This window comes from Leopardus geoffroyi, chromosome C2 (genome assembly GCF_018350155.1).
Source record: "Leopardus geoffroyi isolate Oge1 chromosome C2, O.geoffroyi_Oge1_pat1.0, whole genome shotgun sequence".
Classification (NCBI taxonomy): domain Eukaryota; kingdom Metazoa; phylum Chordata; class Mammalia; order Carnivora; family Felidae; genus Leopardus; species Leopardus geoffroyi.
This window is the reverse complement of record NC_059333.1, coordinates 69080544-69096488: the sequence shown is the minus strand read 5'-3', so window position 1 is coordinate 69096488 and position 15945 is coordinate 69080544. Positions and strand designations below refer to the sequence as shown.

At 50.7% G+C, this 15945-nt stretch overlaps 1 protein-coding gene across 1 annotated transcript in view; it reads left to right on the top strand.

Annotated features, from left to right (window-relative positions):
• ADCY5 (adenylate cyclase 5) overlaps window positions 1-15945 on the top strand; it is a 147975-nt gene that overhangs the window by 26535 nt on the left and 105495 nt on the right. The gene's annotated exons all lie outside the window — the stretch shown is intronic.

Genomic DNA, 15945 nt, shown 5'->3' with positions numbered 1-15945 from the left:
AATTCCTGTGAACAAATTGTCACATTCCATCATTTACCTTAGATGAGGGTCAGAGTCCGAGTGTCCCTTGTACCTTAGAGCTTCTTCCTCTCCCGTCAGGTCAGGGCCAGGGAAGGCCTTTGGGAGGTCTGTGAGGCTGTCCCTCTGCGGGGCAGCCTAGTGTCTTCCCCAACTCAATTGGACAAAATGTTCTAGTTCTGAAAGTTCCAGAGAAAGAGGGGCGCCTGGGTGGCTCAGTCAGTCGAGCGTCCGACTCTTGACTTAAGCTTGGGTCATGAGCTCACGGTTTTTGAGTCTGAGCCTCATGCTGGGATCTGTGCTGAGCATGGAGCCTGCTTGGGATTCTCTCTCTCCCTCTCTCCCTCCCCCTCCCCACTGGAGCAGGCATGTGCATGTGCACACTCTCTCTCTCTCACACACACACACACACACACACACACACTCTCTCTCAAAATAAATAAACTTTAAAAATAAATAAAAGTTCCAGAAAAGGAGATTCATACCATTATCCCCTTCTAGGGAAGAGTCTGGAAACGAGTCCTGAAGAATGAAATCTCAGAAAGAGAGCTGTTGGGGTGGGGGTGACCTGTCCATCAAGATAGCAGGTCCTGGAGGAGAATGCTACCCCCCGTGGGACGTCGTCATCCCTGCCAGCCCCTCCTGCACCATCTCTTCTTTCCTCCTGTCCCTCCGTCTCCCTTTCTCGGTACCCTCCCTGCACACCTCATCTAGTTTCTGCATTATACCTCCCTGCCCCTGGGTGGGTCCTTCGTCTTAGATTTTTTTAATATGCAACATTTCAAAGTAGAGGAAATAGTGAACTCCCATATACATACCCATCGTTTATGCAGCAACTGTCATGGTTTTTACCACATTTTATTTATCCTCTCCCCCCGCCCTTTGCTGAAGTATATTAAAGCAAATTCCAGCCATCGTGTCAGTTTCTTTCTATATACTGAGTATGTATTTTGGAAAAAAGAAGAGACCTGCACCTGAACTTGACCTCTGCCTCTGTGCCCTCCTGGGTCAGTCACTAATGCCCTCGATGCTGTTTCTTCACTGTGATTTCTTCCCAAGGGTATGGTGTTAAGGTAAAATAAAGGAGCGCTTAAAAAGAAGATCGCTGTAGTAAGAAGGTGCACCAGGTTATACCTGGAGGCTTGGGTTTTGTAATTAAACTGCATTCTCCCTGGTTGGAGCTCCTCCCTAAAGCCACGAAGGCTCTGTGGGACATGCTGCCCCCTCTCCCTGGTCGCAGGAAAAGTAATCATTTTCTAAATGGTCCCCCAGACGCTGAAGAGTGGCTCATTAGTCCTCCCAGGGACCGCTGTCACCCCCGGGAGGACAAATGGCCCAGCTTGGAAAGAATCTGGGTCATTTTATCTTGCACCATGAAGACCTCCCCAGGGTTCTGATGAGAAGTGCTCTGACCATGACCACGAGACTACAGGTGCACTGGCACCTGGCATGGAGGTGTGCTCGGCTGGGGTGGAGCCGGGTGGGGGGGGGTGGTGGTGGGGAGGCTGGCTCGGGCTCTGTCCAAGTCTGGTTCCACGCTGTCTCCCCATCCCCAGCTGAGCCACGGGAAGCGTAATGATTCTGTCTCATTCCTCTCTAACAAATGAATTTCTCGCTCTCTTGGCACACTAAGCCATGTTTACAGAAAATATCAGTCTAGAATAAACAGTTCCTGTCAGACCCCAGGGCCAGTGGGGACTGTGGCAGAACCCGTGGGTCTCCTCCCCGGTCACTAGAAGGGGCTTCAGTCCCTGCTGTGGCTCACCTCTGGGCTCTTCTCTCTGGGGGGTCCTAGAGGCTGATGTAGTAGTAGCTTTGGAGTTAGACAGCCTTACACCCAAATCCTGCTTCCTGCCTTGACTGCCTGTGCGCCTGCAGGCAGGGTCACTTAGCTCCACAGAACCTCAGCTTCCTCATCTGTAAGTCCTCAGAAGGGTGGCTTTAAAGAGGAGTTGTCAGGCCAAGCACCTAGCTCAGAACCGGTACTCAGAAATGTTGCCTTTTCTCTCTCCTGACTTGGAGCTCCCATGTCCCCCTGGCATCAGGAGGGGACACAGGGAACATTGACAAAACAAATCATTGTTGGTACAGTTTCTGAGGAGCATTTCCCATATTATTTCATTGGGGTGTCAATGATGTATTTATTGTCATCCTCATTTTACAGATTAGAAAAATGAGGCTCAGAGAAGTTAAGAAGATTTTACGCAGTTGCACAGTTAAGTGTGGAGGTGGGGCTGGGGTGAGGCACCAGCTAGTGGGTGAGATCTGTGTGGAGTGGAGAGGGCTGGGGATAGATGAGATATGGTACAAGCCTTTGAAGATTCAGTGTCCTCACAAAGTCATTCTTCACTCACCCATCTAGGTAGGTCCCCCAGTAGTTTAAATTTTTTTTAATGTTTATTTTTGAGAGAGAGAGAGAGAGAGAGAGAGAGAGAGACAGAGCCTGAGCAGGGGAGGAGCAGAGAGAGAGGGAGACACAGAATCCGAAACTGGCTCCAGGCTCTGAGCTGTCAGCAAGCACCAATGCCGGGCTCGAACTCACAAACTGTGAGATCATGACCTAAGCCGAAGTCAGATGCTTAACTGACTGAGTCGCCCAGGTGCCCCTGTCCCCCAGTAGTTTAGATGCCTTTAGCTCACAACATACCATCTAGACCACCTTTTCAATCTCTCTCTCCTTTCCCCCCCTGAGTTTCATTTTATTTGAATTGGAGCTGGCAGGCACCTTTGAGGTCACTCCCTTAGCTCTGAGAATGAGGCTAAGTGCACAGAGGTGAAGTGACCTGCCCAGGGGCACCCAGTCCACAGTGAGACTGGAACGTGACTCCCAGGCATTGCTCTGTCCACGGCACAACCCTGCCCCGTACTTGGCCCCCCTCAATCTTTGCTGCTGTATACTCCTTCAAGGCAGACACCGGGGCTTTTGTATCTTGGACTCAGTGCCATCAGGTTCAATAAATGCTTGTTGAACAAATCAAAGGGAAAGTGAACCACTGCCTCTCTTTGTCTTTTCTGAAGATAGAGCATGAAATGCCTCAAGTTGCAGCCAGAGGGATTTGGGTTAGACTGACAGTAAGGTCAGGCAGATCAGCTTCCTGCGGTGGCCCTGCTGCCCCGAGTCTCTGGAGGCTGTGTAATCACTTGTCCTCTCTGGTGAAAGCCACACTGGTTTAGGATGTGGGTGGGGTGTGGTGGATATGCTGCAGGTCTGGACCCACTTCAGGCCTCAGGTTTCTCAGGGGAGGCCCTCCCCAAGTGCATTTTTCTATGGTTCGACTCCAGAAATTCTGTCTGGGAGGGAACATCTCCCTCCCTCCTCAGGCTGAGATCAGAGGCCTCCCAGAAATGGGCATCCTTCCTTGGGCCCCAGCCCACCCATGGGCCTGAGCTCAGAGCTCAGAGATCTCGTCAGGGACGGGAAGTGCTCCTGCCTGCCTGAGATTAGGGTTCGGGGAAGTGTTTCGTGTTTCAGGCAAACTCAGGGCTTACCTTCAGAAAGGTCGCTACTTAAGAAAACACTACTTAAGCAAACAGCCTGGCAGGGTCTGTAGCTCCTCTCCTGCAAACCAGCAGCATTTCCAAGATGAAAATGGGAAAACAGAGCAGGAGAGAAAGGCTCTTCGTCTCCTGGATGAGCCTGTGTTGTGTAGCCTGTGACTGCTTCTACTGCTGGCGATGTCTCCAGGGCCTCTGTTACTTCTTACAAATCTCAATTTAGCCAGGAAGCAAAGTCCAAGCCTGGGCTGTGAGGCCTGCCCTGTGGGGCCATGCTGGGTGTCTATAACCCTGTGAGAGAAGGCCCCGGCCATCGTGACAGGCGTGTTCATGGACAGGGCTATTTAGGGCACTCACCAAACGAGCAATAACCAGGACTGCCCTTTTTGTTTTGTTTTGTTTTGTTTTGTTTTGTTTTGTTTTTAGCCTGAGGAAGGGTCCAGATGTTGCTACTTCTCCAGATGTTTTTTTGTGGTAAAGCCGAAGAGCAGAGATAGGAAATGAGGGGTGTGGAGGAGGTGGTTTTCAGAGCCTTCCACATAACAGATAACCAACTGATAATCTGTCCTCCATGGGAGCCCAGATTCCTTCTGTGCTGGACCTCCCCACTGAGCCCACCAACCTTCAAGCACATCCCTCTCGGGATTTTGTTTTTACCTTCTCTTAGACTCTCCGCCACCAGCACTGGAATTGCTGTCCTAATACCCTTAACGTGTCACCCGAAGAATGAGGCCTGGCCCCTTTGGGAATCGCAGTTTGAGGAGTGCCTGGACTTTTGGAGGACGTTGTGGTTGCATTATCTGACATTTACTCAGAGCTAGAGGGAGACACATGGGGACAGTCCTATTGGATTCTTTCTCTGTCGCTCTGTTCTTATCTCTCCCATCTCCCCTATTTCCTAGTGGGGAGAATGCTTTCTCTAAGGGCAGTCTGGTGGCAGGAATCTGAACTAAGACAGGGCACCCAGGCTGGGCCCCAGTAAGGCCCATGATGGAAGATGTTTCTCTCCTGCCATGACATTCCCCTTTTGGTCAAGAAGTCTCCCTGAAGGCTAGCCTCCTTCTTTCCTGCTGTCTCTTCTGGTCCTCCCCTATGTGAATGAAGATTTTGTGGGAATGGGAGCCTTATTGGCACCTTCTAGAGGGTGAGGCAGATGTCCTGAACTCCTGGACACAGGGGCAGGGACCTGGGGTTCTGAAGCTCTGCCTGCAGGAAGAGGGCATGGTCCAGAAGGTGGGACATTCTCTTTGGGTGGGTTTGGTAAGTGGGCCCACAGGGTGTGGGGACAGGAACTGGACTGTGTTTGGAGAAGGGTGATAAAGGCTGAAGTCTGTCCACCTGGGACTCTGTTGTGCAGTCAACACAGGCAGAAAGCCCTGCATTGACCCACTCACCTGTATTGACATGTCAGCCCAGCTGCCCCATTAGGTTACACCATTCTTAGGTGTGTGTGCCAGAGCCTGGAGGCCTGGAGGCCTGGGTCCCCAGGCTGCCCTGGCCTCCAGAGGGTGACTTCAGGAGCAGATTTAAAACCCCCGCCCTGCTTCACTTTTAAGACCTGGGCTGAGCTTGTAGTGCTGGGCTCGTACTCTGTGGGAGCAAGGGCTTGGAGAATGTCTAGAGGATGGGTCTCAGTCCAGGGATGGGAGGCAGGCTAAGGAGAGCAGGCAGGAGCTGAGATCCTGGGCCAAGCTCAGGCCTTTGTCTTCTGTCCCCTCGGAGTTGCGTCAGCATCTGTTGTCTCTGGAGACTTCTCTCTCAGGCTGGGAACTCTGAGGATACAGCCTCTCAGAATGTGACACCCCCCCCCCCCCGCCCCACCCCAAGTGCCCAGGCCAGGCCCCAAGCATGACTGACTGCTAGGACAGTAATGGGAGAGGGTCAGCCGGCATCCACTTGCTCTCTGCTGATTTCAGGCTCTGCTTCCTCTTCTGAACCTGGAAGAATTCCATTCAGTTTTCCAAGCATCTGTTTTGCTCTTGGACTTGCTCAGCCCTCTGTGAGGGGACCCATGATGGACGACAGGCCTTCTGCAATGCAGGCGCTTGTCACCTGGAGGCCTGGGCAGATCGCTGGGAGTCTGGAGAGGGGGCCACAGGGCAGGCAAGGAAAGCTTCTGACAGATAGACTGGGAGGGTCGTGGAGGTCAGGCTTGGTAGTTGGAAGGCATATTTGACGAATCAAGGACGTCTTCCTGTTGCTGCTGATTTGGAGATGAGTGGGAGCCAGAATGGCTAGTGCTAAGGAATTTGGGCTTTACCCGGTGGGCGATGATTGGCCGTTGCAGGAGTTTGAATAAAAGATGGGTGTGATAGTGATGCTGAATATCAGAGCTTCCGTTATTGAGCCCTTCCTATGTGTACTTTATGTGTTATGTCCTCTGATTTCATCCTCAACTGCAGCCCTCTAAGGAGGGTATCGCTATCCTGCTTTCCCAGAAAACCCGAATCTCAAAGGTCACCCAAGCTAACAAGAGGTGGAAGTATGATTCCAAAGCCAGACTGACTGGGTGCAGGGAGTGGCCAGGCGATTGGCCCCTGCCATCCCCTGACACCTGGGAGATGGGGGTGCTCCCTCCAGGAAGAGGAGGAAGGGAGGTGAACTGCCTCAGGGGCAAAGCTTCCCTGGAGGGAGTCTTTGTGAGCTGTTTCCTGGAGAGTTCTAGAAAGGAAACTCCTCATCGCTCTGCCATGCTTAAGAGTGATGAGCTGTGTTCTAGCCCTCATCCCTCCCTCCTTCATCCATTCAACGCTGGAGGGTGCACTGGGGGTGGATGGGGGCCTCCTGCTGGGCTGATGGGATCCCAGCTGTGTGGGGAGAGTACGGTGCAGCCCCATGGACTCCTGCTGTCTGGGGACCTCAGGGCGGGGGCCACTGGCTGGAAAGCACAGGTTCCAGGGTAGGGGAAATGGGTGTGGAAAAAGCTGGGGCAGTAGCAGGCAGATTTATTTAGGCTCTGTTCGCTTTAGGTGTTTGCCTTTCCTGGGCTGGTGGGCTGGTGAAGACAGGGAAAGTTCATCTCTATCCACATGCTAGATTAGCCCCTCTGAGCACAGGACACTTTGTTAGCTCTGCCGGCTGGGGCCTAGAGGGTGGGCAGGGTGGGTCCCCGAAGGCCTCTTTCAGGGGCAGTTTTCATACTCTTCCTTTGGGGCCTCTGTGAAGGAAGCAGGTGCTCTGGCTTGCTGGCCCCACCCCTGGGGTTTCTGAATCAGAAGGTTGGGATGGGGCCCAAGAATTCACACTTCTAGCCAGTTCTCAGGTGCCACTGCTGCCACTGGTGTGGGGATCCCTCCCTGAGAGCCATCTTGCTAGACAATCGAGTGAGAATTTGTGGTGCCTCTTCCTTCGTCCAGCCTTGCTGCTTGGACAGGTCTGTGGTCTGGAGCTCGTCCTCTCCACCTGAGAAAGCCACATCCTGCCTTAACGCCCTGGCTCTAAGGACACCTTCCCCTGTGGTCACACTGAGAACTGTGTGTGCTGGGCCATCTGTCCTCTTTTTTCTCATTCTTCCTGGGTTTATAGTGTTGTTCACACTCCCTGAGGACTGGGAGTCACTCTCACTAACAGGGTCGGGAGGGGGATGCCCCATGGCACCTCGCACAGCCCCTGGCACGTGGAGGAACTAGGGCCCAAGTGGGTCTGATTCAGCTGGGCCATTGTCACAGTTAAGCCATTCTCAAAACCAGGAAATTGAGATCCAGCTGGCGAGAGATTTCACCGAAGTCTCCCAGGCCGGTTAGGGGCAGAGCCGGAACTAGAACCTGGCTTCTTGGGCTCTTATTATATACTGTCTGTATAGACCATTTTATAGAAAGAAATTCTGTAAGCTTAGAACACCAGCTAGTTTTCCAGGTCTTTCCTATACCTGCAGGGCTACATTTGTGTGTGTGTAAACGTAGCCTGTATAGCTAGGACTTTGTGTCTGTTGGAGTTTTTAAACTTAACAATTTGTATACTAATTTTCCTGCTGAGTGTACAAATGAGTGTCTCTTGTGGGCCGTCCCTGCATTATCTCCTCTAATTCTCACAGTGGCACTGAAGGCGCATACTATGATTGTACTCCTGCCGTAGAACATCCCATGGAGGTGATGTTCCATGGTTTGCTTAATGTTTCCCAAGCACAGAGGACTGAATTGGTGTTTAGAATTGTCACTGTGGGTCCAGCGCTTTTAGCGCTATCCCAGGCCACCTCTTACATTTCTGTGCGCCCACCGTACATCATTGATGGATTATCCAATCTGATTTTTTTAATTGAGGTGAAATTTGCATAACACAAAGCCATTTCCACATGCACTAATTCAGTAGCATTTAGTACATTTACAGTGCTGTGCGACCACCACCTCTGTCTCATCCCAAACATTTCTGGTCACCAAACCTCGAAACCGGTAGTAGTCATTCCTAATTCTTCCCTCCCCCCAGGCCCTGGGCAACCCCTAGTCTGCTTTCTGTCTCTATGGACTTCTCTATTCTGGATATTTCATATAAATGGAATCATGTAATGTGTGTCTTTTTGTGTTGTGTTTGGCTTCTTTTTATTCAGCATAATGTCTTTGAGGCTCATCCATGTTGTAGCATTTATTAGTATGTCATTCCTTTTTATGGCTGAATAATATTCAGTCACATGGCTGTAGCACATTTTGTCTGTCCAGCCCCATGTTGTTGGTGACCAGAGAAACCTAAGGGCCAATGTTGGGTGCTAATGTTTGAGAAGAGAGGTGTCTAGGAGAGGAGTTTATAGTAGTTTTTTTTTTTTTTTTAGTTTATTCATTTTTGAGAGAGAAAGAGAGAGAGAGAGTAGGGGAGGGGCAGAGAGAGAGGGAGACACAGAATCCAAAGCAGGCTCCAGGCTCTGAGCTGTCAGCACAAAGCCGGATGTGGGGCTCGAACTCACGAACTGCGAGATCATGACGTGAGCTGAAGTAGGACACTTCACCACCTGAGCCACCCAGGCGCCCCTCGGAGAGGAGTTTATACATAGGGGACTGCTTGGGACAGTGGGAGAGTGGGAGGGTGTCTAGAGTTGGTGGTCAGGGTTGAGCCTGGGTATGTGGCCTGGAGGGATCTAGTGGGCAGAGCTGGATGAGGAAGCCTGGCAGGGAGGGGGTGTCACATTCCTGGAACAGAGGAGCAGGCAGTTCAGGGAAATGTGGTGGCTGAACTCCAAAGATGTCCCCAAGCCTGGATGTGAATGGTTTCAAATTGAGGAATTTTGATCCAATACCAAGGGGTGACCTGATGCCCAGATGGAAAAGGTCCTGTATTTCCTGAGAAACAGGAGCAATAGCTATGGCCTGGCTTGCAGGGCGGGTGGGTGAGTGACAGGCTAGCTGAGGGTGACCGTGTGTCCCCGAGAGGAGCTGGCATGGGGCAGGGGTGGAGAGGGCCTGGACACTGTCAAGAGCCTTATAAGGAGCCCAGCTGGGTGGAGTGGTGGGAATGCTGGCTTGCTCAACCCCATGTCCCCCGAGTGTCCTTGTCCCTCCCATCTTTACAGCAGTCAGTGCTCATTAAACCATTGTGCCATTTGAGTGATCACAGGAGAAATGGAAAGGGAACAACCCTGAGTCTCAAGAGCACGATTTCAGGAGGAAAAATCCCTTTCCTCCCCTCTTTGCTGCCTCCAACTCAAATGAAAACACCACTTTGCTGGTCAGTGGTACCTGACAGTTATTATCTCTGTAACTGACTGGAGAATTCTTGTTTTGAGTGTTTTAAAATGTAGGTATTATTATTCCCCAGGTGTGGCGAGGCCAGTTGCCATTGAGAAGATCAGTTGTTCCTCACAGTTTCCCTAGGAGGGGGCGCCATGTGCGGAAGCACTGTGGTGGGTCAAGAGACAGAGTGAGGGGGATTTGTGGACGAGAGCTTTTATTGGGGTTTCTGTGGGAAGGAATGGGCGAGGCAGAGTAAGCAGGCTTGGGATGGGCTCGTTTGAATAATTTCAGCGGGCTTTGGGTGTAGGGACTGTCCCTGGCCTGGTGCCTGTCGCTGGGGTGATTAGGGCAGGGGAGTAATGGTGTGGAGTGTGGGTGCATAAAAGCTTGATAAAGGAGGTGATTGGCAGTTTGGGCCCTGGATTGGTTGGTTTGCATATAAAAGGTTTGCAGGCAGGTGAGAGGCAAGCCATTTGCTCTCTTTAGGAATTGACTGGACTGCAAGATGTCAAAGCATCCAAAAAACAGAAAAACAAAAAGACATGATAGATATGGTGGGGAACGTCAAGGACCTGGTTTTCAGCTGGGTCCTCCTGGTGCTCTGTGCTCAGCTTTCTCTGATCCTGAAGGGAAGACCAGTTGGAGTTCAGCTTCTCTGCCTGCATGGACTCTGTGTCTGGATAAGGAGGACTTGGAAGGTGGACAGACTACAGTCTGAGTTGACTTATGTCTGCCTGTCCCTCTCTGTCAGCTCTGGCACTCAGAGCCTCCCCAAGGGCCTGAGGGAGGAGCGTGCAAGGGTGGGGCTGCTGTGGTCACCAGGTCTTTTGGCTGCAGAATCAGGGCCACAGCAGCCAAGAAGACAGGCCTGGGGAGCCTGCACTGGTTGGCTCACAGGCCTTCACTGAGCTGCTCTGCTTTCAGGCGCTGCTCCTGCCAAACAGCAGCCACAGTGATGGGAAACCCTTCCTGGCGGTTCTAGCATACTCGCTTCCCACCACTCTCCCTCTGGCATCTCTGTGTTGTCCCAGAAGCACCCTAGAGGCAGGGAGGGTCTGTCAACTTCTGTCTGTGCTGTGTAGGCAAACTGAGGCTCAGAGGCCAGAGTTAGGGGCTCAAACCCCAAAGTTAATTAATACATTTACCGGCGCATTCTGACCGGGCTTCTCTTGGGAGCCGATTGAAGATAGGACATGAAAAGATGGAATAAGACAGAAATATGTGTGTCAGCCATCTTCCCTTGCAGCCAAGGGGAATCATCCTCAGACTTGTCTATGCTCAGCTTGACTCCTTCAAGGGTGCCGGGGTAGTGAGCCCTGGTTTTGTGACTTTCTCACCATGTTCCATCTGATTTGAAAATCCCCTGTTGCTGAACTCAGAGTGGCTCTGGGGGCACATACACATAGCCCACAGAGCTGCCAGGAGCCCTGGTCTGATGGGAGGGGGGCGGGGGATGAAGGTTCCCATTTCTTTTCCTGAGCTGCCTTCCCACCCAGGAGGCCTGTGTGAGTGTTTGTTCTGGGCATAGTGCACATTCTTCTTTCCAGAACGCAGCTGGAGAGAAGGGACAAGGCAGGAACCAGGCCCCGAACACAGGCAGGGACATGGGCCAACCACCCGCCTTCTGGCCCCATCTCACTGGCTACGCCAGGGCAGGAAGTCCTGGGTGGGGCTGGTGAGGCAAGGCCAGAGGTACCAGGAGGCCCTCTGCTTGATGCTCTGAACTGGCCAGCAGCTCGAGGATAATCACGTCCATACCCTGTGTCTGAGACAGTGTTTGTCCAAGATTGGAAGCAATGGGAAGGGGGAACTGTCTTTGTTTGGGTCTTGTGTTCTCAGCACCAGGGTGCGTGGGTGATGCTTGTTAACCAGCATTCATGCTGCATTTGAAAGTCCCTGTCCAAAGCCTGCAGGCAGCATCCCTGAGCTTGGCCCGGGCAAGGTTGTGAGTCAGACACCGTGCTGATTGTGCCCCTTTGCTGGTACTTTGCAATCAGCTGTTCTGTCTTCTTCAGTGTTTCTTGGGTGGGCATATCTCTGTTCTTCCTCACCAGATTCCAGATTCTTCGAGGGAAGAATCGCTTCCTCATAAACTAACCAAACTTGAAATGTTTGCTTACTTGGGAGGATGAACACCTTCATACAGCTGACTGTTATCAAAGCAGCATGTAAGGGAGGTGGTAAGAGAGAGAGGATTCCCTTCTGGCTGGAGGGGTCAGAGAAGACCTCATGGAAGAGGGACTGTGAACGGGTATGGATTCAAAAGGGAGATGGGATTGAAAGCAGAAGAGATAGACAGTGACAGAGAGGAAGGAGGGACCCAGTGTTCTGAGGGGCATTGTGTGAGGAGAGGCCCCTGGAGGGCTGGGAAAGGCTGGCTCAGGGGTTTGTTCTTAATCTCATGGTCAGCAGAAGCCCTTTGGGAGCTTTTGATTGATGTGGTTCGTTCATACATCTGGCAGTGGTGTGGCAGTGATGGGAGGGAGAAGCTGGCATCCTCAGGAAGATGGAGGTGAGCCCCGATGGCTCACTGTGCTAAGCCACTCAAGAACACGCTGGAACTTTTCTCAGAGTGGTTATGTTAGGTGATGTTATTACCATCCCCATCTCACAGATAAGGTAACTGGACTCAGGTCCCACATGCCATAGGTGGTGGAGTCATGATTCAAACCCAGGTCTTTCTGGCTCTAAATCTGTGCTGTTCGTGCTACTCAAGACTCTGCAAGATGTGAAGGTACTGGTAAAGAGACCCGTTGATTTCACTGTCCATCACATCAGTATGGAGAAATGCTTTAATGTTTTTTTTTCTTTTCATTGCCAGTCTTTGATTATATAATAAATATAACATAAGTTCATGTTCTTTGCCCAAAAGAAAGTACTGTAGGCATGACTAGTGTCCTCTTTGAACACTCTTCCTAACTATGGTCTTCTGAGGTCAGGACTCAGGCTGATCCTGCTTTTTTTCCCCACCCTGCAAGAACAGTCACCTCGATCTTTCCACCATTTGCTTAGTGACACCTTACATAGGTGTCCCTGGGCCAGTTAATAGTCATTTAGGTGGTCTCCCCTGCCATTCCCACCTTCCCCACTTTGATCCCAGCCACTAACTGGGCTCCAGTGAACACAGGTTGAAAATCATAGGCTCTAGGATATATGTATATACGGTGGTCACATGTATGCTTATTTTTATCCTAAGTGCAAAAGCCGCAATTTTTTTTTTTTAATTAGAGGGATGGGGCAGTGGCATGGTCATTCCCCACCTCTATGTGAATTATATTCGTCCCTGGTCTCCTAGGATTTTGTTTTTCCTGCGGAGGAGTCCTCATGTGCTTGGCATTTCCCTGACCAACCCAGCCGTGGGCCTGGCCTTAGCATCAGTGTCCCTTTTTACCATCTCTCTGACCCCTCCAGACCTGCTTGAGCCGTAAGTGATGTTGGGGAACTTCAAATCAGGATCCTCGTTATATACACTGTCTCCAAAATTATTTATGCACATTTGGAAATTTCAAAAAGTAGAAAAAAAGCATATGCATGCAGAGTACCATCACTCTAAATTTTTTTTGATGTCTTTATTTATTTTTGAGAGAGAGAGAGAGACAGAGCATAAGCAGGGCAGGGGCAGAGAGAGGGAGACACAGAATCTGAAGCAGGCTCCACGCTCTGAGCTGTCAGCACAGAGCCCAACGCAGGGCTCGAACTCACGGACTGTGAGATCATGACCTGAGCTGAAGTTGGACACTTAACGGACTGAGCCACCCAGGCGCCCGTAGAGTCCCATCACTCTAAACAGCCACTATTGGCATTGTGGCATTATCTTTCGAGTTTTGTGAATATGTATGTGAGTGCATGCAAAGGCGTGCAGAACTTTTATATAGTACTAGCCTTTTTGTATCCTGCAGTTTTCACATAGCTGAGAGCACGCTCTTGCTTGATGCTTTTGTTCTTTTATGTATCTGTATAACTTCACTAAGTGGATTTACCATACATAGTTTAGCCATTCTCCTATTATTAGACATTAGCTCATTTCCAGTATTTTAGTGTTATAAGTAGTGCTGAGATGAAGGTCCTTGCACATAAAGCTTTTTCCTTATTTAGGTTGATTTTCTTGGGATTCTCAGAAGTGGAATTACTGGGTCAGAGTTTGGACATTTATGAGGCTCTTGACACATATTGCCAAATTGCTGTACAAAAGGATCGAGCTGGTTCGCATTCCCGCTAGCTGGGTAAGCGGTGCCTATCCGGCTGCATCTCGAAGCATCCAGCTGCTTATGTTACAGACGAGGAAACCGAAGCACACGGGTGTGAAAGGGGTGAACCAAGGATGCACGGCTCCTGGGCAGCAGAGGTGATTCTGGAACCCAGGCCCAGGCTATGAACTATCCTCACCACCTACTTCTACTTTAATAACGTTGTCATGTTTTGAGTTGTGTCCCAGCCTCTCTGTAGGGGCAAAGATATCATAGATAGAACTCGGTTGCCTCTGAACCACGTCCACTGCCCTGCCTGCATGTGTGCATGTGCACAATGGGGAGTGTTTGTGTGTTAAGAGTTTGGGTCTCGTCCTCGCACGGCCTTTGCACGCTTCACTTCACCCTCCTCTGCCCCACCCCCTCTGCCGACTTGTGTTCTCTTACCTGTTAATATTAGTGACTGGCCTGCTTGCTTCGCAGGGTCGGTATGTGAACTAGCTCGTGCCGAAAGCACCATGATACAGTAAGGCACGATATAAAGGAAATGTGCTGTTTTGATTGTGGTTATTCCTTAAAGCACTCCCAGGATGGGAGATGCAGCATTAGGGCATTGAGGTCTGAGTTAAGTCACTAATTTGTAATGACATTTTGTTCCACAGAACATTGAAGGCGTCTACCAGAGAGGCGTTCATCAAGATAAAATAAGACTAAGAAAAGTGATGTTGTACAACAATGTGCATGAAGTTAGTAATCCTGCACTGTAGACTTAAACATTTGTTACGAGGGTAAATTTCATGTTATGTGGTTTTTACTACAATAAGCAGTAGGGAGAGGGGAATAAAAGGGGACATATGAAGACAATGCAGAAGGGACACTCATTACATCCTTCAGAGGTCAAAGAGGGACTATTTTAACTCAAAGGTACAAGCCGATGGATATACCCAAAGCTCTCTAGACTGGCCCGTCCAATAGAAACATAATGTGAGCCACGTGTATACTTTAAAAATTTTCTAGTGTAGCCACATTTAAAACAATGAGAACAAACAGGTAAGTTTATTTTTAGCACTGTATTCTATCTCACCCCAAATATGCAAAGGATTATCATTTTAACGTGCAGCCAGTATAAAAACAAATCATCAGTGAGATATTTTATATCTTGACTGAGTCTTTGAAATCTGGTGTCTCTATGATGCTTACAGTAGATCTCATTTGAGACTAGTCACATTTCAAATGTCCAGTAGCTACATGCAACCAGTGCCACTATTTTGAACTGCTCAGCTACAGAACATTTCCAGTGTTGCAGAAAGTTCCAGCAGATAGCCCTGCCCTGGACTTCAAATCCTTCAACTTGCCTTAGAAGCCACAGCTGTGGTATGGAGAAGCCAAGGAGGGACTAGGGCCCTCCGTGAGGCACAAGGCTTAGAGACAGCGCCCTCAGCCCTGTGCCTGGAGAATTCTTATGCGGTGGGGGGGGGGGGGGGGGGGGGGGGGGACACTGTGCTGTTGGTCCCTAGGGAGTGCCTGGTCTGATGGAGGAAGCTGCATGGTGGGTCCTCTGGGAGGTCCCAGTCTCGCAGCCCAATGAGAGAGAAAGTTATCCCCTTGAGGAGTTGGCCTTGAAGTTACAAACTTGGAGCCCACAGTCTGATGGTCATTCACAGTAACATCATGGCGGTTGCAAGTAGTTACAGTGACGGACTACAGCGTGGCCTGTTGTGGAGGTGAATGTGAACCAGGAGGCAAAGACCTTCAGGAGGGATAATGGCACGAGCAGAGAAAAGGGCAGAACAGGAAATGTTGGTACAGAGCAGACTGGCATGACTGCAGTGGTGAGGACCTAGGGTTGAATTTGGAGTGTGTGGGGGCGTAAATACCATAAAGGTTTAGATGAGATCTGATAAGCCAGAGCAAGCTATTTTAGTCACTGAAAAGTGATTGGATAAAAATAGTATTTGAAGAAAATTATCCCGGTGGTGGTGGCCGTGAGCTTAATGGTGTAGACAAGGGGAGCCTGGCCTGGGATGTGGAGCTGAGGTGATAAGGGACTGACTCATCCTTGCAGAATCTCAAGAAGTGAGCACCTTCCAGTGTCCCTGTATCATCTCAGCCCTGGGACCAAGGCAGACCCCCCCCCGCCCCCGCCCCTGCCTGAGACCGTGCAAAGGCCTGGACAACAGGCCCGAATCAGGGTGTACTCCACCCTCTCAGTCACTCTGTAGCTGGGTGGTGTGTCCCAGCCCAAGGCTTGGTGGAGCCCTTGGCTTTGGAGAAAGCCCTGGGCTTTGTTAGAGGTCACCTGGGGGCTTTGCTGGTGAGGTGCTGGGAGAGCTGGTTGCCACAGCAGTGGGTACTCTGAGGAGGAGGGCAGCCTATGGCTGCTTAGGTACTGCAGGGCCGAGGGGATGGGGCACCCCAGACAAGGGGGTGCTTGAACCCCAAGCCCCTGTGAGCAGCTTTGTCAGTGCCCAGCAGCTGGCTGGACTTGGCCACAGGAGAGTTCACCCTCAAATTTCCCTTCTTACTCTCTTCCTGTCCTCTTTTCACTCTTCCCAGGAGCCTCTCAAGCCAGGTGCACTGCTGGTCCT